Consider the following 25630-nt stretch of genomic DNA (forward strand, 5'->3'; position numbering starts at 1 on the left):
GGGAGGAACAGGCTTGATAGGCACTGAATTCGACAAGAATAATTATTGTAAGACAAATTCTGGAGTCCAGTACAAAAAAGAAATGTCTTTATCAACACTTGTTTAAGCTTTCTTTTGGTACTTTATGGCTGTCAGGGGCCAGGTAGTTTGAGCTTTTTGTCATGCTGCTTTGTGTATTTAAATTTTTGGGAGCGTCATGAGTGCTGAAGTTGCCTAAAATGGGTAATACATGAACAGTTGTTCCTGACAGTGCCACAAAATAGGATTTGCCGGAGGCCCCATAAATCCTTAATTAAAAAGGCCCTGTGTGAACATTTGTCCCTCATACTGTTCATGGTAACTCTAAACTGTCAAGGGTCTCTACCCCTTTACTCTCCTAGATCTTCTCTGTACCTCTAGAATCCCTTCCTTTTTTTGGTTTGTTTGTTTATTTGCTGTACTTGGTTTTATTTCATAACTCTGTCAACAGCCGGTCAGACGCAGCACTTGCTCAAACTAATTTCAAAGAATTACTACTGCACTTACACTCCTTGCTGTACACACTCATTACTTCAGTCCCCCACTCAGGGTTGGCTGCACCCTCTGAGTCAGTGGTTTCCACCTTACACTTCTTCCACTTATGTATACTCACTTATTTATACATAATTCTCTATTCACTCATTCGATGCTGCTGACCGCTCAGAGGCAATACTTGCTGTGCATTGCTGTGGTACAGAGTTAAAAAATGGTAAAGATGTTAGCGAGCGTTGGTCTGTGCCTCTGCCTTGGGTCACATGGAGCATCAGCTTTGGAGAGGCTAGCAGAGTTCTGAAGGGATGGAGATGTTTATGTAAAGAGCAATACGTTTGTGATGAGATGTTTAGCACCAATGTGAATCTAGGCATTGATACTGTATTTGGAAAGGTGAGCAGTGGTTGTTTTAAGAGTTCTTGCTTTGAGTCCAATTTCATTACATGTTCATTGCTGGGATATACAGGTTTTTCTTCAGATAGTTTACAAGGACAAACAATGGGGAATCATCTGAGCGTATCAGCTTTTTACACATGAAAAGGAATCTTCCAGGGAGCAGTAGTCAAGCTCCTCTGCCCTTTGGTTGTTTTCCACAAGAGTGTCCACAAAAAGTACAGCATGTTCTCTAAAAAAGGAAACATTTCACCTAGATGTAGAGGGAAGAGTTGCAGACTTGAGTGCAGCTGGCTACAAGCAAACAATGACGTGCAGTGCCGGTGATTAGTTATTTAACACATTAAGAACAAGCATTGGCATAGCCAATAGGTCTCGCTTTTGGGACCTTATAAGTATTTATTTATGCAGCACAATATCCTTGGTGCAACAGCATCAACTGTTGCCTGGCTAAACACTTATAAGGTCCCAAAGGCGAGACCTATTGGCTATGCCAATGCTTGTCTGTTCTCTTGCTTGTCTGCTTTAGCTTCTCCTTTCTGCTCTTCTCACCGGTTGCTTCCACTCATCCACTCCTTCCATCCTACCCCACCCTTCCTCTAGACAGCTCAGTGAATTGTTGAGGCTGTTACAGATGTTGTGGAACCCAAGTCAAGTCAAGTCAAGTCATAGAATTTATATAGCGCACTACATACCCAGAGGGTTTCAAGGCGCTTAGGAAGGGGAGGAGGATTACTTGTCAAATATCCACGTTTTAAGTTGCTTTCTGAATGCTAAGTGATTCTGGGTAAGGCGAAGGTAGGGGGGGAGTGAGTTCCATGTTTTAGCAGCCAGGTATGAAAAGGATCTGCCTCCCATGGTGGTCTTGTTGATGCGAGGTACAGTGGCGAGGGCTTGGCTGGAAGAGCGTAGTTGGCGGGAGGGGGTGTAGAAGGACAGTCGTGAGTTGAGGCATTCTGGTCCGATGTCGTAGAGAGATTTGTGTGCGTGGGTTAGCAGTCAGAAAGTGATCCTCTTATTGACGGGTAGCCAGTGGAGGTCTTTAAGGTGACCAGAGATGTGTTCGTTGCGTGGGATGTCTAATATGAGTCTGGCTGAGGCGTTTTGGATTCGTTGGAGTTTCTTCTGGAGTTTTGCGGTAGTACCTGCGTAGAGGGTGTTTCCGTAGTCCAGTCGGCTCGTGACCAGAGCGTGGGTGACTGTTTTCCTTGTTTTGGAGGGGATCCAGCGAAATGTTTTTCTGAGCATGCGAAGAATGTTGAAGCAGGAAGAGGATACGGCGCTGACTTGTCTGTTCATTGAGAGTGAAGAATCCAGGATGACGCCTAGGTTCCGTGCGTGGTCTGTCGGGATGGGTGCTTTTCCGAGGGCTTCCGGCCACCAGGAGTCGTCCCATGCAGAGGGGGATGTACCTAGGATGAGGACTTCTGTTTTGTCTGAGTTCAGTTTCAGACGGCTTTGTTTCATCCATTCGGCGACTTCTTTCATTCCTTCGTGTAGGTTACTTTTGGCGGTGCTGGGGTCATTGGTGAGAGAAAGGATCAGTTGAGTGTCATCCGCGTATGAGATAGTCCACAGGTTATTTTCCTTATTATAGGGTAGTCATTCATCAATAGACAATAAGTAATTCTTTGTGACATGCACAGAGGTCCATAGTCGCGTCAGGTCACGTGGTTCACTATGTCCTGGATTTCTCTTTGTGTTTTGGGACATTTAGACTTTTTAGGTCTCACCTAGCAGGCAGCAAACGCTGTCTGGTTGTGGAAATGCTATTGTTACCCATTGCCATTGCTCCCATTGCTTACCACTGGGTGGCTTCATTGTCTGACTCATTTACTTGTTTCTTACTCAAGGGCTTGTCTTACTCTTCTTGTGTTTGTCATTCAAATGGAGTAAGACCTCTTTACAATCCTTGTCATTAGATTACTTGTATCCTTCCACTGCTCACATAGAGGAAACTCATTTTACTTTTTCTTTCAGCACTCTATGAGCCCGGGTGCATTTTCTGGCTCTCTTCTTCCTTCCTGGGCTGCTTCCCTCTCCCAATGCAGCATGTTACCTAATGTACTGTGAATACAGGGAAAGGATGTGGTCTCAAGGCTAGACTGCCGACTTTAGAGCTGAGAAACTAAGGTTCGAGCCTTGGGTTGACTCCACATCCTGTGATTCTGGGCATATCACTTAATCTCCCCGTGCCTAACAAAACAAAAAAACGGATGTGTCCTTGTGTAACGTAACCGGTGCTCATGTAAAGCGCTCCAATACCTTCTGGTCGAGTTTGCGCTATATAACTACACAAATAAAAAGTATGTTTGAGGCCGGGCTCAACAACCACAGCCCTCACACCGGCCCAAGTCTTAAAGGGGTAGTGGCTCCTTCGTCTGCTGCCGTCATGAAATCACAGCAATGACATGTAAACAAAGGATCATGTGATTGTTTACGTTTATTAGCTGCAGTATCCAGAAGGTAGTTGTGATGAAAGGCAGACTTTAGGTAGAGGGGGCAGCCCCTTGTGCCCCTATGGACGAGCTGCCACTGCAGCAGTGAGACTAAACACAGAGCTTCTGGCGATACACCCAGGACTAGCTCAAGATAAAGGTTTCCATGCACAGGGAATACCACACGTATTGAACCCCCACTGAAAATGAAGCACCTTCAACTGCACTGCAAACCATGAAAGAAGGAGAGGCTTCAGATCTGTTAAAAGAGAAGGCGAGGCAACCAGTCCCAAAAAAAAACTAACACAGAACAGCAGGACTAAGGAGTAAGGTAGCAGTCCACAACCCAGAGACAAGACTGCACTGGTACTGTTAGCCATGACCCGCCTAATACAAATCAACAAAAAGAAAGGTGTAGAGAATTTGCTTTCCTGAAAGGGGCAAAATAAGGGCTCACTACTCGCCCTCCCCCCACCTCAAAGAATAACCATAAACTGCAGATTTAGAGATGAGAGAGCGAGCCAACAGGAAATGTATAATGGGTCCAACTAAAGAGCTAAACACCCCAAATATTTGAGAAAGAAAACAACCGATTAAAGGCCAAATTCTAATTTATATAATAATAGCTACCCTGTACATGTGTTCTCTGTTCACTGGGACCAGAGTGCAGGGTTCCTTCTCTAGCACAGCCGTCAGACTCTTCCATACTTCACAGCCCTGACAATGGCTTTTCTGGAAAGAAAGAATCCCAGAGGTGGCAAAGCAGCCTCCCCGGCCCCACTGGCCCTGGAAAGCTGTGCTGTGATTGGAGCTGCCCTCCTGGAGATAGGTCGTTCAAAAATGCACAAAGACTGCAGTTCTATTATTAGCTAACAACTTCTCCACATCAAAGGTAACCACTACACAAGGCTTTATGTCCAGAGTGGCCCGGCCAACTCTGGTTACACGCCCTTAGTCAAACTAGATGGTTACAGACCCTACTGAGTACGGGCACTGCATAATCAAATAAAAACACAAACAAATAAATATAACATATGAAAAACAGAAAGGAAGTAATACACCATTCCATCATGCCGTTTAATAGTTTATGACTCTGAAATTATCATGATTATTATAATTCTGTCATTATAATAATTGTTATACTTGGGGGTATATTTGCTAACGTTTGTGCAGGTGCGTGCATAGCACAGCACTACTTTACGCTTGCGAGCCTTTTCAGTGCTTAGTTAAAATATGGTATGTAGGAAAAATGCTCTCTCGCTTTAGCTCTAGCTCTAGCTTTAGTTACGTCTATGGGATGTTGTATTGCACTCTCCGTGGGCGTTGTTGCAGGGACGTCTTGCAACTCGAGTGTTTTCAGTACTTTAAATGGAAAAATAGAAGTGTACTCGGTAGAAGAGTACCTGCTTGTTTCTGAGAAGTGTCGGTACTCTCCAATTAAAAGTATTACCTTTATCTTGAGAAGTGCAAGTACTGTCCCTCTCAAAATAGAACAAGAGCCGTTACTCGGTGCCGGACAGCACCGGCCTATTTAAAGCAGTGACTGTTTTGTATATGACCGCAAGCAGGACACTTTTGAGAGTCGTCCTTCCGTCTTTAGAGAGCACATCTTTGGAATGGTGACATCAGAATCAAGCAGGCGGCCATTTGCAAACATAGTGTAACGATGAATGCGTGACCTTAATTTAAAAACGAAATATGTATGATACATTTAAAAAAAACGCACGACGAGTAAGCCATGCACCGACGGAACAAGGGACATTTCTGGCATCCATGTGTGCTAGAAGTGACGAAGCTGATGCCTTCAATTTGTCGCTCCATCACAAGCTGCCGGCTACCCTCCCTCTGGAAAAGAGGCGAACATTTCCTATATTCCTCTCAATATGTAAATCAGACAACTGGCATTCAGAGCTCACTAACTGTGTAATACCAGTCCCCCTTGGCAGATATATTTTATTTGGATAATGATGTGAAATGTAAGATCTGCGTTTCAATCGCCGAGCGCCATGGGCAGTTGTCAATTCCGGTGACAGACACGGACCCCGAGCTAAACTCCTGCGCACAAGCAAAATTTCCAACAAGCATAGCGCAATTCCGGCTCCTTAATGGAAATCCAATTTCTCCCGTCGAGGGGCAGTATTTTTAAGTGGTGCACTGCGTCGTCTGACGTTGGCAAATTGGGGGAGAGTTATGAAATATTTGCGACAATAGCCTTTAGCGTGCGTGGTTCGAGATTGGATGACTTTGATGCGAGACCCAAAAAATGACATTTAAGTCCCTAAGTACCCCTTGTAATAGTAAACCATAAATGCTGTACCTCAATTACACATCAACATACTCCTAGAATCATTACCTGGAGGTGAAACGTCATCGCGACATGTGTAGAATTGTGCATTATTCTTGCGCTATTTTACTTACGGTGTTTACTATTTCATCCAATTTTCCTACATCTCACAGAGGTAGGTTGGGAGCTAAAGATAAGGGTACACGCCTCACTGCATCACCTTCACTGCATCTACCTACCAGGACATGGAATCCACCAGATTGTCTAACATGACAATGTCCAAGGTAAGATATAATAAATAAATAAGGGTAATACATTAAAAAATAAGGTAAAGATAATGTAAATAAAAAAGTGGAGGGTCAAGCAGTCTCCCTGTAAGATGAAGTATGGCAGGTGATGTAGTGAGTTGAGGGTTTCGCGAGCTATCCCTCCTTCGAGGTTGCAGTTATCCAGTCTACCCAAGGTCTGTAGTTGGGTGGGTTTCTGGGTGCTGCGGAAAAAACAGAAGCCTTACACATGCCAGCGCCCTTTGTCTGGCTTCCATCCAAAACACATATTATCCTGATTAAGAGGGGTGCCTCCTGGGGAGTTTCTGCAGCATTACTCACCCTGGTGTTGGGAAGGTAGAGGAGGGTGTACCTCACTACCAAAGATAAGTAGCCGACAGAGAGATTGACTTGCTGTGGTCAAAATAAGGAATAGGTACACAGAAGGGAAGACAACACCGGCATACTATACACCTGCGGAATAAACCAAGAGAACACAGCACGTAGGACAAAGTAAATTAAGAAAAATGTATTCAAATGGCAAATATGATTTATTGTTTCATCCTATGCAGAGGCAATGCTTATCAAATCATATTGAAGTCCTTCATCAGCCTCAAGTTTTTGGTTCACTAATCTGAGACACCTTCTTGCTTACGAGATGTGACGATTGAGCCGTTAAATCATCCTGGTAGGAGGGGTGGCTGCTACACTGGTCCGTTGTCTTGTCGTTACACTCTTCAGTTTTCTATACCACATATACTTTAAGGACGAACGGCCGTTAATCCTGTTTGTTTACTGTCATATAAAAGTGAACGATAACTTGAGCCTGACATATAGACTAATAAATTTAACAGAATTATGGGCTGAGCACTCTCGGATACTTGGACTAATGCGATTCCTTCGCAATTTGTTCTTCTCTCAACTTGAAATTGAATTACTGGTTTGGTTGGGATTCAAATAAGAGATCTTTGGCCTATTAGCCAAATTTTGACGGATTTGAATAGTACCAACGACTTATTAAGAATTATATCCCAACAACTCGTCACTACAAGCGTGTTAAAGAGAATGAGGCAAATGTCAGACCATTCCATTTAGAAACTTCTTTTCGGACCCACAAGTGACTAATGAGCCCTGACGAAGTTCCAAGTGAACGAAACTCGTTGGCTGAGGTTTTAAAAGATTGAAAAGAATAAAGGACGTTTGGACAAATTTGAAGCTTTCTTGTATTTTCCCATTTGGTGCACCGTCCTTTTTTACATACACGTTAGTAAACTAAGCTGGGGGATTGAAGAAATATTTTGTATTTATAGCAGAGGAATTAAATCCAAGGCAGGGAGTGCATTTCCTATCCTGTATTCGCAGTGACTGGGTCCAAGGAAGACTGTGAGGGTTGACATGAGCGGCCAGGTTGTGAAGGAGCAGCGGGGGTGTGAAGACCCTTCACTGGCTCCCGGTCTGTAGGAGGGCCCTGTTCAAACTCCGACTGACAACTTTTAGAGCCCATCATCATCTAGGCCCAGGATTTCTTTCAGCAAGATTCAGGCCTTACACCACGGTAAGAACGCTAAGGTCAACTACGGCCAACCTGCTTAGTGTTCCAATATTTAGGCTAGTCACCAGAGGCAGAAGATCAGCGACTGTCTTGGGAGCTAAAGCCTGGAACAGTATGCCCAATGAGCTTAGGGCCATGGAACACGAGGGGCAGCTCAGGAAACAGTTAAAGACGTGGATCTTTGGTCTACCAGTTGCTTGTTGCCAAAAGCTGATTTAGACTTATGTCATCCACCTGATCTGTTGCTGATAGCGCCAGGAGACTCCGTTAGGAGTGACAGTTAGCACTTTATAAATTCTCTTTTCATTTTATTTCATATGTTGCAGTTTATAGTGAAAAACACAAAAAGTGATGGGTGGAATACTTGAATTAATCACACCTACTGGTAACTACTTGGGGACACGTCAGTCCATTGTTTTTTGCCCACAATACCAACCAATGCTAATCTGCATTTATCTGGCTCGAATAGGAACAGTCCTTCTGAACCGGCACACAAGCAACCAAGAGATAGATTCGTTTTGGCCCATTTGGGCCCGTTCAGTAGGGTGCAGTGTGGCTCCAGTGACACAGTTTGCACCAGCCCATGTTTGGACATACCTGTCACAATTACGGTGTACTAGTGAGGAATTAAAAAATGATAGGTAAAATGCTTGAATTAATCTAAGCCTCTGGAAATCACTCTGGACTGCATTCCAGTCCATTGTTTTTTTGCTCTCAATGCCACCTTAGACAGGAGTCATATACAAATCAGCCTTGGTTCTGCTCCAGCACGAATAGACCAGTCCTATGTCAGACCAAACCCCCTTTGAACACAACAGAAGCAACCCCACACCGGGTTGGCCTATTTGGGTCTCTACAGATGGGTGTAGCTTGGCTCCAGTGGCACCTGGAGTACAAGACCCGGGAAAATAAGAAATAAAAAGAAAGCACTGGGATGTCATTGCAAAATTAGATACCATGAAACTGGAAGATCTCACACTGGAACACAATGTTTGGCTTCACATACCCCTGTGCATGAGTTTATTTTTGATAGATCTACATTTGTTTGGGGCAGAAAGTGCATATTTCTCAAGTCTCTTGATTTATGAGACTGTTAGTTTGCTCAGCATGTCTGAATTGCTTTTATTTTTTCAATTAGGCTGTCTTTAAAATACAAATAGCAAGTGGTTACCAATGGTGGTAGAGATTAAACACGCCTTTCTGTGCTGCTAATGAAATGTCGATAAACCTGCGCATGTCTCAATTGAAATGGGATATTAACATTAATCCTGCAGCTGCCAAAGAAAATGAAGTGTAATATATCTTGGCCAACCTTGTGCTGAAGTGCAGTTGGAAATTAACTTGCTGATGGCTGTGCCTTGTTATTGTGTGCCAAAGTAGTAAGTGTGAAATATTACTGCTTACAAAAAAGTGGAATTTGAGTCAACTTAATATGAAGTTTGGATATGCGACAATGTAAGAAGGTTGCTTTGAACAAGCTTCTGTGGTGCTGATGGACAAAGATGACATTGCAATGGAATTGTCTTTCTAATTGTATATGTGTAATGCTTCAACCACAACACAAAATGCCAAAGTGCATTGTTTGGACAGGTACAATGTTACAGCATGAGGACGAGCTGGGTTTTGAAAAAATTGTACTAGTACTGTGGTTTATGTGAGAAGCGTTTTGGTGTCATGCACGAGTAACTAGATTTTTGTTTTTAGCCTGTCTTTCAATACACCAGGAAAAGATTGAGAGAAGAGTGTGGAGAGTTTGCATTTTTCAGTATAAAGTTATTATTAGTAACTTTCCTCCTGTTTGTGGAGATCTCCATCACCATGACAGAGTTCCCCCATAGGTAAATACAGGGAGATTTATTAAAATATATTACTTATTTTATTTAAAAAAATTAATCCAATGTATTAAATATAAAATAACATAAAAAAGTAATGTAAACAAATGATAATAACCAAGGGCTACTTAAACAAAAATATACAACAAACTGCAAATATCATAAATTAACTTTGCATTGAATTGTAAATTCATTTAAATATGTTAAATAACTTTTTAAAGATGATTTTTAAACAATGGTTTTAAATTGAAATCTTCCACCGTCATTAACATTTTTATATTTATTTACTTTCTAGCAAACTTGGGGGGAGCCAGTGAGCCACGTAGAAAGATGACTGAAAATATCATAAATTAACTTTGCATTGAATTGTAAATTCATTTAAATATGTTAAATAACTTTTTAAAGATTATTTTTACACAATGGTTTTAAATTGAAATCTCCCACCGTCATTAACATTTTTATATTTATTTACTTTCTAGCAAACTTGGGGGGAGCCAGTGAGCTACGTAGAAAGATGAAAACTGCTAGGTGTGCACCTCCAGCCCATGAGCAAAAGCAACATAAATCTGGATTTAATCAGAGATATGATTGCAGATCTTACACACTGTAACTAGTTCCTGATTGGTGGAACAGCAGGGGCCTGAGAGCTGCTGCGGGATTGGCTTGGCGCGGATGCTTCAGCTTCAGCACAGTTGCACTCTGTGGCGTGCCTACAGTGGTACCAGCCCGTTGTGCAGCATCAATTGTGGCCTGCTGGGATATGGGCCACTGTCGGGCAGGCCATCACTGCAGACACGTTGCACGAGGCGGGGCACAACGATCCCCCTCTCCCATGTTAAACTACATGGTGCTGACTGGAGGCACTCCGAAAATGATACGTGGCTTCTCAAGGCTGGCAGGGACACTCGGGAAGGAGGGATCTGGTGAACTGGTGCTTTTAGGGGGCCACTGGATGTGGAAGCAGACAGCTGGCCTGGCTCATGCAACCCTGGGCGCTCCCGTGCCGGGACAGAGGAGGTGGGATGATGTTGAAGAGTAGTTGTAGTGCACCCTGCTGGGACACTGGACACTTCCAGGTGACAGATAGTGAACGCCATACTCCCAACTTAATTAACGAATCACTGAGATCTAAAGGGAAAAGGAGCAGCGGGGCAGGCAGACGTCCGGCTGGAGATGTCTCCCGGAAGCGCTAGAGCAGTGGTAGAGACATGGGTCAGGACAAGTGCTCTTACTGGAAAGAGACTGTAAAAGGAACTCTACTGCATGCATCATTGAAAAGAGACAGAGGCAAATGCCCAGAGCGTGCACAGGCCAGTGTTAACAACCACAAGGAAAGACTCGCTTTAAATGGACTCTTTTGATCAGCATGGTTAAATAAAAGCAGAGATAGATCCAGCAGGTTTAAATAATGGAATGGAAATTGATGCAACCTACAGGTCAGGGGTATAATATCTTGAGGGCATGTGCAGGACTAGCACTGGTATAAATCACATGTAGCACACGGTCAGCCAACATCTTATCAGTGGAAGGCAAACCCATTACATTATCCTTCAGAGGTGTTGACACAGAGGTCTACCTAGATCAGGTGAGGCAGAGGGGATAACAATCAACTTCAACAGTTAAATGGAACCACAATCTGTAATTCCTGCTCTTCTCAATACTTAGGGCCCCATTAGGATGGCGGGCGGAAAACCACCCGACTGCCATGTGGCGGGAAACAGCCGCCCGCCGGGACCGAGGAGAAACAGGTGGACAGATTAGGAACAACCACCAAAAAAAACAGACTGCGGCTTTAGCGGGCCAACAAAGACCACCCTACGCTGGCAGTGACGTCCAAAAACTGACTGTGGCGGTAGGAAACGCAGCAGAAAAGCTACAACCCGCTGCAAACAAAGCGGAGACACCGCACTGGAAATTAGAATATCCCCGATGGTCCTGCGGTACGAACCGCTGTTTCCGACCGCCGCGGTCGCACACTGCAGTGAATGGGTGAGCCAACGGGAGAGCTGCAGCATGGCCACTGCTGCGGACAATCCTCATAAAACATGGCGGACATTGCTAAAACACCACAACAAAGGCAAACAGTGCACACAAAAAAGTAGCCATTCCCCCCAAATACACAAAATACTTAAAAAAGAAAAAAAATCTCTAAATGCCAAACAAAAACATACAAATTCCAGGACAACTCCCACAACACACCTGACATCAACACCCCATTATGACACACCCACACAGCTGAGTATAAAACCAGCCCGTTCACTGACCACAATCCTTTGCAACACTCCAGAAGCAAAGGGCGCACACCAGACCTGACAGGAGAGGCAAGACAACACAGAACACCCACCACCACCACCTCCACCACCACCATCATACCAGCGCCAACAATCCTCCAGCACATAACACACCTCACACAAAAACACCACACCCACCACCTACACCCCTGCACCCACAAACACTTCAAACACCACACACCATGGCTTCACAGAAAATGCCCAAATTCACAGAGAGTGAGTTGACAGTCATGGTAAACGAGACAGCGAGAGTGGAACCACAACTGTTTGGTATCCTGGTCCGACAGACACCATTAGCCACAAGGACACAAATGTGGGAAAGGATAGTTCAAAGGGTCAATGCAGTAGGGACCACCCCGCAATCCAAGAAAGAGATCATGAAGCGGTGGCATGATCTCAAGAGGGTTGTCAAAGAGAGGAGGAGCAAGAACTGGGAGCTGGCTAACCGGATTGACAGTGGCCCTCCCATCCCACAGAAAACATTCACACCATGGGAGGAGAAGGTGCTTGCCATACTGCATCCTGAGAGTCTCACAGGAGTATCCAGGGGAGAGGAGGCTGGTAAGTACAAACAAATGTTAACTAATACACCGATATGTACTGTCTTGCACAAACAAAAACCCACACCACCCAAGACAAATCCCACCATACACCCACCAAAAACGGGTCTCACAGATCCAACCTTCACTCACTCCCATTTACCCTAATCATAGCCACCAATATTACCATGGGAGCATGAGCACAGGCAGCCTGTACCACTACTCCCATCATACTCCCTGGCCACCACAGTAGGAAAGAGCACTCCCCCACCCACAAGCAGTGGGAAGCCATTGCAGTGTTCACTCTCACCTAAGATGTAGGTAACCATCTTACCTTAGAGGCCTGTATGTGGCAGGGGGGCCTGCACTACTACTCCCACTATGCCCTCTGTCCCACACCTGAGCAGGATAGAGCCCTCCCCCTCCCAGGAGCACTTGGAAGCCATTGCATTGTCCACCCTCACCTTACAGGTAGGTAGCCATCTTGCTTGGGAGGCCTGTATGTGGGAGGGAGGCCTGCACTACTACTCCCACCATGCCCTCTGTCCCACACCACAGCAGGATAGAGCCCTCCCCATCCCAGGATCACTTGGAAGCCATTGCATTATCCACACTCACCTTACAGGTAGGTAGCCATCTTGTTTGGGAGTCCTGTTTGGGGGAGGATACCTGTACCATAATTCCCACCATGCCCCCTGTCCCATACCCCTGCAAGATGGAGCCCTCTCCCACACCACCCAGGAGCACATGGAAGCCATTGCATTGTTCACCAAACAAACTTACAGGTAGGTAGCCATCTTGCTTGGGATGCCTATTTGGGAGAGGGAGGCCTGTACCACTACTCCCACCATACCCCCTGTCCCACACCCCAGCAAGAAGGAGCCCTTCCCCCACACCACCCAGGAGCACATGGACGCCATTGCATTGCTCACCAAACAAACTTACAGGTAGGTAGCCATCTTGCTTGGGATGCCTGTTTGGGGGGAGGCCTGTACCACTACTCACACCATGCCCCCTGTCCCACACCCCAGCAAGATGGAGCCCTCCCCCCACACCACCCAGGAGCACATGGAAGCCGTTGCATTGTTCACCAAACAAACTTACAGATAGGTAGCCATCTTGCTTGGGAGGCCTGTTTGTGGGTGGGAGACCTGCATCACTACACACAGCACCAATTGCATGCAATGCATCGATACGTGGCATGTACGAGAAATTGATGTACCTCTGCACCATGTAATGAGGCACAGTCTTGCACTTAATAATAATAGTGAAGATCTCTCAATTGTGTAGTGTATAGACAGTGGATGACACACAGCTAACCGAATACTTGCACAGTGCCCAACACTGACTATTCCCCATCTAAGCCACAGGTGATGAAGAACTCACTGCTTAGCCCAACAACGACCAACAGAGCCAGTCTCCACCGCGGGTACATTGACTCTCGGATGTTGACTCCCAGGATAGTTTGGACGATGAGCTCCACTCCGGCCCATCTGGTGTGCCAGGGACCACCAGGTCCCAGGCCCCCATCTTCCCCACCACCACGTCTGTTGCAACAACAACAGCACAGCAGACCCCTGCAGTCACGGCCCGTGCTTCCATCGCTGCCACCTCCACCACCACCAGTACCACCTGCAACACTCTCCCTGTCCCAGAGGTTGACCAGGCCACACCAACAACTGTGGACGGCAGGGAGAGTGTGCGGGGACCCACAGTGGCAAGGCAACAGGTCTATGGCAGCAGGGCAGGTGGGAGGGCCAGGGTCACCCCCAGACCTCAGGAGGTTGGCACACCATCCCTGGACCACTTCACCAGAGTCATCGGGGCATATGAACAGGTCCAGGGACAAAGCGGCCGGTCTGACAAAGTATTACGTGAACTCATCCTGCTGATGAGGTCCATCGACACACGCATTGGACACATGGTGAACCTCATGGCCCAGCAAGTGGCGTTACTGAGGGATAGGCCTGCGTCCCAAACAACACCTCCGCCCCCTCTGTTGTGCTAAAGGATGACAGTGCACCATCCTCCCCTGCTGGCACAGAGAGGGGTGAGTCCTCAGATGCTGCTGGCCATGCAGCAGCCCCCCTGCCATAGCGATCAAGGGGGCGTCCAAAGAAGAGCCTGGGAGTCTCTCGAGGCAAAGCACCAGCCACACGCCAGTCACAGAGCCAGCCCTGATGGCAACCCTCTTCCCCACTGCATTGACTGTTTGGACTATCCTTCCCCACACTGCCTTGTCAATGGCACCTGTCTGTTGGACTGGGTCACCACATCCATGTGGTGTCTACTCTTGCATCTCATTTACCATGACTGTCAACTCACTGTTCCATCATCACCTTCATGTAAATATGCCCGATGGCACCAACAAGATTGGGGATGTTCCAAAGTGGATAGAAGTCTCCCTTCACAATGGCCAATTCTGCTCCCCTGGGGAAATGTATGTATCTATCCTTATAGATCATCATGGCTGCAAGTACATCCCTCAGCACCAGGCTGAACATGGGTTGCGACATCCCTGCAGCGCTGGCCACAGTCTCCTGGAAGGAACCAGTTGAAAAAAAATGGAGGGCTGCCATCACTTTGTACGTTGGTGTGAAAGCAGTTGGGTAGTGGCAACAAGGCTGCAGGTGGGGCTCCAACAGATCACAAAGGGTCTTCAGGGTGGGTCTGTTGAGGCGGAATTTTCGAATGATCGCAACATCCTCCATGTCCTCCAGCAGTGTCAAGTGATGTAGGAGATTAGACCTCCTTCTAGTTGAGAAGAACATGGACACATGTCAATGACAACCTTCATGAGATGCACACAGCACATCCAGTCAAGGATGTCATGGAAAAAGAAAGGCTGCCATGTGAAATGCGTGACACTCCAGGTTACATGGGTGTACATTTGTGACCCACAGAGGGTACACCTCTCCATTTACCATGCCGCAAACAACACATAGGTCTATGTGAATGCACACATACTAAACCCCACATTTCATATATGCATGCCTTGTAGAGTGCCATCCAGCCAATGTGTGTAAAATTAACATGACTGTCTCATGTTCATCTGCTGTACCCGTCACACCTCAATGCATCATGTAAACTTGGCACACATCCACAACACAATGATCACAGTAGGCGGCGAACTCTCATTTGTGTGCATGATCAGATATGAAAGCACAAGTAAGTAACAACACCTTAGAGTGAGACAAGCCTTGCCAAGGTAAGCAATGACACACAACACATTGATTTGTTACACATTGTTGAGTCCACTACAACACGGTCATGCATCATCAACCATCAAATGCATAAATGACATGGCAGGGACCACAGACCAAAGTACGTCACACATAGCCAACCATGCCATGTGTGTCAACCTGTGGATTTGATGCAATAATGGCATTGTGTGCACGATGATGTGCCCTTAACCATGTCTCCGCTGTGTACTGTAGAAGTGTTCAGGATGGACATTGCCATTGCATGTGACCAAAATCACGGTAGCTACCGCCTGGCCCCGGCGGTGTGAGACCAGCACCACCCCATTCAAAGTGCGGTAGTCATTGGCATGGAGATATGGGTAGATGGCGGTGGGCATGCTCCGACCACCCAAATCGCGTTAGCTACTGCCTGGCCCCGGCGGAGTGTGACCAGCACAAACCCCTTCACAAGTGCGGTAGTCATTGGCATGGAGACATGGGTAGATGGCGGTGGGCATGCTCATCCACCCAAATTGCTGTAGGTACTGCCTGGTCCCAGCGGTGTGACACCAGCACCACCCCCTTCACAAGTGCAGTAGTCATTAGCATGGAGACATGGGTAGATGGCGGTGGGCATGCTCTGCCACCCAAATCGTGGTAGCTACCGCCTGGCCCCGGCGGTATGACACCAGCATCACCCCCTTCACAAGTGCGGTAGTCATTGGCATGGAGACATGGGTAGATGGCGGTGGGCATGCTCCGCCACCCAAATCACGGTAGCTACCACCTGGCCAAGGCAGTGTGACACCACCATGGGGCATTGCCTACAGCCAATGAGAGCGACAATTGTGGTGACAGGATGCAGTTTTGAAAATCGCAGAAGGCGTGGTCTGCCACCGCGGAGGTGGTCATTGGATGGGTTTGAAAGATGCACCATCGCAGTAGCGCACCCCGGGCCCCTGCGGTGCATCACCGTAATGGAGTATTGCCTATAGCCAATGGGAGCGATGATTGTGGTGGCAGGATGCCGTTGTGAAAATCGCGGAAGGCGTGCTCTGCCACCACGGAGGCGGTCATTGGATGGGTTAGAAAATGGCAGACCTGGACAACCAGTTGTTGCAGCTTGGCACCTAAGAAATGATCCCAGGGGGCTATAAATCTAGGGGAGGGAAACTTACATTTCCCCTTCTCACAGAGCGTGCTGCCTTGGACCCTCCACTGCTGCTGCCTCCAGAGCGTGCTGCCTTGGACCCTCTCCTGCTGCTGCCTCCAGAGCATGCTGCCTTGGACCACCTCCTGCTGCTGCCTCCAGAGCATGCTGCCTTGGACCCTGTCCTGCTACTGCCTCCAGACCGTGCTGCCTGGGACCCTCTCCTGCTGCTGCCTCCAGAGCCTGCTGCCTGGGACCCCTCTCCACCCACTTCCACCACAGGTGTTCCATGTCCACAGGGATGGCAAGGACAGAGAAGATCCGTGCCAGTCCTTTCACAAGCGAGGAGCTGGAGGTCCTTGTGGACGAGGTGCTGGCACAGTACCCAAGGCTGTATGGGGCACCCAATGTTGTGGTAAGTCATCGTAAAGGGAGGAGTATGGAGGGGGGTTAGAGATGTAGTCGTACTGTTGCAGTATATGCCTGAGGGTGTGGGGTTGTGTCATACACTGACAAACATGCTGTCTCAAGGGCGAGGGAGTGTGTGTGTCCCAAAGTCACGGTTTACCCTGCCTGCAGTTGTATGTCTGAGTGGAGTGTGTTACATTGTAAGCCATACAGAGCCACAGGATGTTGGGCATGCAGGTGCCAGGACATTGCTTGGGTGATTGTCTCTGTGTGCCCCTGTTGTCCGACTCAGCGTGAACCCAGAGACTATGCCCAGTGCCCACCAACCAAGACGAAATTACATCACTGTACTTACTGTGTCCTTACTCTTGTTCATTCACACTGAAATAAAGATATGCACCATCGTAGCCCTGTAGAATTGCCCACGACCACAATTGTGTAGATGGCTATTTTGTTGGTGAGTCCATGTACCCCGAGGCCACACATATTACATACACATATGTTCACAGGCCATGCTCATTGAATACTGCCCAGTCATGTACACAGAGATTCTATATACATACACAGGTAGATATGTGATGTATGTAGTGGCCAGACGTGCATAGGACTGGAGATGTGTGCAAGCCACTGAGGGGGTTCAGTGCAGTCATCCTGCACGTGTGTGAAATTATCAGGGACCCTGTACGCCCTCATAAATGCATGCAATCACATCTGTTTGGCCCAGGCAGAGAGCCGAAGCATGTGTACAGAGACTGTGGCAGCGGTGGCAAGTGATGTTCATGGGGTGGTGCTATGCTGTGTCATGTGAGTGGCTGCTGAATAGGTGCCAGTGTCATGCATTGGCCCAAACTGCCCTTACAAGGGTGAGCCTCCCTGCTGTGCTTTCCCATTGCCAGATGTGTTAGCATCTACATGGTCATTCAGCATTGGGATGGTGTGGGGAGTCTATTAGGGGGTGAACAGCAGTGTCCACTATCTGACTGTGACTGCATGTATGCCTACTTTGTATGCACCATGATCGGTGAGGAACACACATCAGACAAGAATGTGCCCCAGAGTACCATATGGTCTTTGTTATGGACTACTTGCCAATGTGGACTGTCATGTCCTAATAGGTGTGTGTGTGTTGTCCCCTTCTGTTCCCTCAAGGTCTGTCAGTGGTAATAAGTGGTGTCCCCACATCATGTCCCTAGGTGTGCGCAGAGCAAGTTGTGTGTCTGGTACACTTCATACACGGGCAGAGTGTTGTACTGTGTGGCCTCAACATGGCAGATATTCAGGGTTACAGGCACTGTTGTGGTCTATGTAGTGTGTAGTTGTAATGTGATTGCAGGGTGTGGTGGTCCCAATGTAGATTTGGGCATCTCCTGGACTGCATTAATTGGTTTGCTTTGTTCTGATGATGACACTAACACAACCCTGCATCTCTCACATGGAGGAACAGGAGCCGAAAACCAATGGTAGGGAGGGTAGCACTACAGCTGCACCGGAGGCCAGTGACACAGAGCCCACCAGCGCATCTGAGGGGGCCGAAGTTTGCAGGGGGAATCCCTGCCTGAGACACAGAGTACAACATCATCTGATGACAGCGGGGATGCATCCATGTTGGAAGGCACAGGGAATGGGGACTCTGCATTATCTTCTACCACACAGCGGCCAGTGCACACCCTCCCATCCACTTCCTCTAGTGCTGCCGGTGTCTGTGTCAGTAAGAGAGGACGAGTTAGATTCACACCTGGCACCGCTGAGCCTGCACCTGTCCCCCCTGCTGCCCTCAGTGTTGAGTCTGTAGAGTTCCTGCTCCAGCTTTAAGTGGGTCAGACAGCCCTGCTCAATGCCTTCAGTGACCATGACAAAAAATTAGGCTAGGTGGTTGCCTACATGGAGGGCATACACTCTTACATGGGTGGGCTACACCGTAGGGTCTAAGCTTTATCATCCACAGTGATGTCTGCCCTTAAACAGGCACATGCTCCCATTCCTGCTCCAGTGCCTTTGTCCACCCCCTAGTCAGTGGCCACATCAGATGATAGTGACCACGGTTCCCAGTCACGATACAGCACAAGAAGTACCGAGCAGAAGCAACCCAAGCGGTCCTGCCCACAGCACTATTCCCACAGAAGAGCAGAGCCAGTCCAGAACGCAAAGACAAGAGCCCGTCAAGGAAGAGCAAGGCAGAAAAAGCAAGGAAGCAGGCATCAGGCTCCCAAACCTCAGAGACATCACCAGCCAAGGACTCTCCAGGCCCTAAACCTTCACGCAGAGCTAGGCGTGCAGTGTCTATGCCCACCGAGGGGGTGTTGTCTGGCAAGGGTACACCTAGGAAGGGGTCAAAAATAAACCCAAAGTATCAGGTTTTGAGACCTAGCTTATGCCTGTAGCCCTGGCCACTATGGTCAGAAAAGAGCCTGAAAGAAAGAAAAATTTCTTTCTTGGGTGCCCTCACTCACCAGGGTTTCCCCACAGTGACATGCTTCATCATTGGGGCCATCCCAGCTCTCTACGAACTGGGGCGTGCTGCGGTGCTGCGACTTGTGGAGTTACGTAGGAGCAATTTGTTGTGGAAGACTATGTGTGGTGTAATGTGTGGTGGAGTGGGTGTGTAGTGATTAAAATACCGTACTAGTGGGCCTAAACAATTTTATTCCTGTTCCTAGGTAGGTATGGTTAAAAACGGGGTTAATACTGTGCACCTTTCTTTAATGAGAAGGGATTCAGTGCGTGGTCGACATGTTTCGAGCTTCCTCTAGCTCTTCCTCAGGACCACACAGAGACTTTAAATAACCATGGCTTCCTCGTTTTTCTTTCCTTATCATTCCCTGACAGGATTGTTTCAAAGGGAGACACCGCCCTCCCCTCCCCCCGCCCCGAGACCATGAAATACAATACACTGATGATGACACCATCCTTGTGACAGAGTGACAGACCTCCTTTCAGTGTAATGTAAGCCTTGAAACACATATTCAAAAATAGTATTTAACATTTTCAAAAAAATGGAGATACCCATACCAGTTGCAACAAACAATTCAGTAATTCCACCATCTATATACACATCCACTCATTCACCAACAGTTCTATATAGTCACTCATACATATACTCACTCATTATATGTAGTGATACACCTATACATCCTGTTACACTTTGACAGTCATCCAAAAGTTACTCACACACATATTCACACATGCAAAAAACTATTGAACATCCATTTATTTGCATATACAGCAATACACACACTACCACTTAACTTCTAAGGAAACTTACACATACTTACTCTCTTAAACAATCACTTATAGAAACACATACTTATTTAAACAGGAACTCCTACAATCTCTCACTCTCACATATACTCACTTATATAAATCAATACTCACATATACTAGATTAAAACATATGTCGTTACTGAAAAAGACAATAGTGAGACAGTCGTTTACTCACTAACATACACATATACACACTCATCCATCCATACAGTTTTGTACATTTGCTGTCTTCAAAATACATACAAACAGTGAGTCAGTCACCAACCCATACAGCCACTTATACACAAAGTGAAACACTGATACATACATTTCAATATTTAAAATTTACTTGCTAATATATGTATTCACTAAGATACACTTAATAAGGCAGTTAACCAAGCAATTCTTATAAAAACAAACATCCATTTACACACTTATTTAACCATTTATTCTTCCATCGTCCTTTACAAATACATATATAAAACATATTGATATTTCAGAAAGACACACATTCACTGGATGGTGTCATCAGTGATGTCATGAGTGATGTCACTGACCATGTCATGAGAGATGTAATATGTGACGTCATCAGCAGTGCATTGCAGGCACGCAAGGTATATTGAGTCCAACTAACTATAACGTGGGAATTTCAATGGTTTTATGTCAGTAAAATTTCCAGCTAACTATAACTGGTGTGAAACCTATGTTTTTTTCAGTGAATATATATATATATATATATATATATATATATATATATATATATATATATATATATATATATATATATATATATATATATATATATATATATATATATATATATATTTGCTTGCTCCACGTTCCGTAACTTAGGACTTCCATCCTACGGTAAAAAAGCACTCACGGGGGTCGTTTGGGTTATTTATTTTTCACCAACAGACACTTCATCAACAGACGAGTTTCGGTAAAGAACCTTCATCTATGTTTACCGTAGCGCCATCTTAGACACAGTTTTAACCACATGTGCATATTATCGCAATCATCGAAGGACTCAGAAATACAAAAGAGTAATTACAAATGGAGCGCCATTTTTAAACATTCAAATCAATGAAAGATTCTGGGACCCCCTGAGAAGGGCTAGGGGGTCAGGGGGTCTCAACCCTGCCCCATTTTCGCATTTTCCACTCTTGTTTTGTGCTCTCTTGTGCCTCACTTCGCCTGAGAAACAAGATGGCTGCTCAGGTGGTCCCAGAAGTATAATAACATATATAAACGTTATCCGCTAATAGAATTAGCATTTACAAAACCTTTCAAATTTATTGAAAAAAATATAGATTTCACGCCTGATATAGTTAGGAATTAGCATTTAAAAAACCGTGCAAATTCACTGAAAAAAACCATAGGTTTCAAGCCTTATATAGTTAGGAATTAGCATTTAAAAAACCTTGCAAATTCACTTAAAAAAACATAGGTTTCAGGCCTTATATAGTTAGGAATTAGCATTTAAAAAACCATTGAAATTGCTCCCATATAGTTAGTTGTACTAACTATATTTCGCGCACCCGCAATCCACTGCTGATGATGTCACATATTACATCATTCATGACATGGTCAGTGACATCACTGATGACATCACTGATGACATCTCAAATGACATCACTGATGACATCACTGATGACATCTTATTTGACATCACTGATCACATCACTGATGATATCATTCATGTGATAATACGATGCACCTCGTCATACTCTAATATAACTTTTGATACACCCAGTGTTAAATAAAGACTACCATTCTTGAAACCATTGACACACCAATACCAGTTACTACATACGCACTCACTGATTCCTAGGTCTACACACACATTCACTCATTCACCCATAGAATCACTCATACATACAGTCACTCATCAATACAACACAATCATATGCACTCATACACCTATACAGACACTCGCACACTGCCACTCATCCATGGAGTTACTCACACACCTAGTCAGTCATGCAAAGAATCAATCACACTTCCATTTCCTCAACTATACAGTTATACATCCAACACCTCACTTATTCAAACATATACTAACACATACTTACTCTCTTATATAATCACTGATACAAGTACACAATGATCCATATAGTCACTCGCACATTCACTGGCTCTCATGTATAGTCATTTATATATGCCAACTCTCACATGCACTGTGATTTACATATGTACTTACTTGCACATGTAGCACTGAGATATCCATTCACTCACCAACACACCCATGCACACAGTCAACCGCCCATATAGCTGTTTCCACATGCACTCTTGAACTCATACACCTAGTGAATCAACTGCTCACACATCTATGCACAGAGTCACACATATCCCAGCCACCCACACACACACTCAGTCTCCCATTCAAATACTTGGGCAACCAATCAATAACCCATATAGCCACTCATATAGCTACTGATCAACACATGCAGCAGCTTACACAACAACAGACATACTGATGCACACATTCAGACAGTTTAGTCACTAACCCATGCATTTAGTAAGACACATTTAATCACTCACTCATACAGTCAGTCACACACCTACTAAATCCTTCATCCAGACACTTACACATCCACTCATTCTTCAATATGTAAAACATATTTAAACTTTACAGAAACACACAGTCACTGGATGATGTTATCAGTGATGTCATCAGTGATGTCAAATGAGATGTCATCAGTGATGTCATTTGAGATGTCATCAGTGATGTCATCAGTGATGTCACTGGCCAGTCATGAATGATGTAATATGTGACATCATCAGCAGTGGATTGCGGGTGCGTGAAATATAGTTAGTACAACTAACTATATAGGAGCAATTTCAATGGTGTTTTAAATGCTAATTCCTAACTATATAAGGCCTGAAACCTATGGTTTTTTAAGTGAACCCCGACATTTCAAAACCCTGATCCTGAATTGGTCAAAGAGTGGGCGGCCAACAATCATGAGTGCTCACTTAACATGCTGCGGATGTTAGTCAAATTTGCTTCTAAAGATACTGATAGATTAAATCTGGAAATTGAAGCACTAACTAAAGAACTTAAAAAAATGTGCTCAAATGAGGAGTTTAAAGCCGAAATGGATAAAATAGAAGCAAATATTGATAAAATTGAGACTGACATCAGAAATAGAAAGCAAAGAAAATTCCAAAGAGACCTGGTAGATTGCCAACGAGGGCAGATATTGACTTTTGCCAAAAAATATGATAAAATGAGAGCGGCGATGCAATCACAGTCTAAGCCTGCTGAACAAACCGGAGAACTAGCTAGCACATCCGGAAATGCAACTGAAGACGGCTTACAATCAATCGCCAGTGGTACCAGTGGCAGTGATTACTCCGTGGGAAGTGATTTTTCAGGAGTAAAAACCGATGTTTTAATGGAATTTACGATGGTGATGCAAGAAAAGCAAGGCAACAACCAACAAGGGTATCAAGGGCGTGGAAGAGGCAACAGAGGAGGAAAAGGCAAAAATACAGCATCATTAGGAAATCTTGGAAGCCCAGTGGGAAGGCGTACAAGGGGCCAACTGAAAACGAAATGATGGAGAAGAAAACAGTGATTAATCTGTCAGATCGGGTTCTGACCAACGATGAGGTAGAGTTGTTATCTTTGGGATTAACATTTTATCCGTCTAAGATTTTTAACTTCACCCAGAGTAAGATTGATTTATTTTTCTTTACTAGAAAACTAAAAATAAGGAAATGGTATGCCACTAAAACAGGGAAAGAAACTACTACCATCACAGACCAGCCACATCATTTAAGTATTTCAGAGGTCAATCTGGCACACTCCCTCAACGTACTAAGTGGGGAATGGGATGAGAGTCATGACCCTTACCAGGATTTGATTACAGACAATGTATCATTGGGATTGAGTTCCAACACTAATTTCAAGCCGAAATCTATATTCATACCACAAATTTGAAATGATACCATTGAGGTTTTTGAAAAATGCATGACCAAGGAATTATCTAAGATTGAGAACAAGAAATACCACCAAAAATGGAGGAATGTCACTCAATTACAATTAAAATCGCTAGAAAATCTAAGAAAAGATCATACCATTGTAATTAAAAACAGTGACGAGGGAGGAAACATAGTAGTACAAACTAGGGAGAATTACATAGCAGAAGGCATGAGACAATTGTCTGATACAAACAGCTACTGCAGGAGCAATCGTATGGAATACGAGAATTCGATCAAATTGTTCCATACCCAACTTTCAGATTGGAGGACTAAAGGTTTATTGGAGGAGGAGGAATACAGATTTTTATTTTGTAAATTTCCAAAACTACCGGCTCTGTACCTCCTCCCCAAAATGCATAAGAGTTTAACAAATCCACCGGGAGACCGATTGTCTCCTCCAATGGTAGCTGTTTTGAATGTACCTCCCAATATGTAGACTATTTTTTGCAGACCTATGTTCAATAATTACCATCTTATGTTAAAGATTCAGGAGATTTCTTGAAAAAGTTCGAGACTTTGAAGTGGGAGGAAAACTATTCCCTTCTCTCACTAGACGTGACAAGTCTGTATACTTCAATTCCTCACCAATTAGGATTAGATGCGTGTATGCATTTCCTGTCTAAAAGATCTGTATCGTATTTACACCATACCAAAATGTTAATTGTTATGATGGAACTGTGTCTTAAACAAAACTATTTTTTTATTCGACAACAAAATCTACAGGCAGACCCTCGGTACCTCTATGGGGACTTGCTTTGCGCCGAGCTTCGCGGGTCTCTATATGGGGTACTGGGAAGATATGGTAACATACAGGTCCAATATGTATCGCACACACGTTATCAAGTGGATGCGGTACATAGACGACGTGTTGGTAGTATGGAAAGGAACAGAGGAGGAGGCAGCTAGCTTTGTGGGAGAACTCAATCACAACGATTTCAACTTAAACTTTACCAGTAATTGGTCCCAAGATAGTCTAGAATTTCTAGATCTATATATCACAGTGGAGAATAAGAAATTACAAACACGCCTGTTCAGAAAACAAACCGCAGGGAATAGCATTCTCCATGCGCGCAGTTGTCACCCCAACTCCTTAATCAGGAGTATTCCGATGGGAGAACTTTTGAGAGCTAAGCGTAACTGTAGTTCCAAAGAAGCGTTTGAACTTGAACAAAATACCAAGATTGCGAGATTTTCTGAGCGAGGCTACTCCCTTAAGATCATCTCCAATGCACTAAAAGCGGTAGAACAACGTTCAAGAGAATCGTTGTTAGAACCGACAACGAGTGATCTATCTAAAGAAAAAGACAACAAGACAAGATTTATTACCACCTACAGTAGCCAAGCAGGCCTGCTTAGAAAGAGCCTTAATAAATGTTGGCCTCTACTGTTGAATGACTCAGATTTAACTGAATATGTCAATGACTCACCCCAAATCTCATTTAGTAGAGCCAGGTCCCTTAAAGATCAGTTATGCAGAGCAGTCATCCCTAATAAACCTAAAACCACAGGGGTGGAAGGCTTTTTTTACCTGCAGAAACTGCATAGCCTGCAAAAA

Source organism: Lissotriton vulgaris, chromosome 6, assembly GCF_964263255.1.
Source record: "Lissotriton vulgaris chromosome 6, aLisVul1.2, whole genome shotgun sequence".
Taxonomy (NCBI): domain Eukaryota; kingdom Metazoa; phylum Chordata; class Amphibia; order Caudata; family Salamandridae; genus Lissotriton; species Lissotriton vulgaris.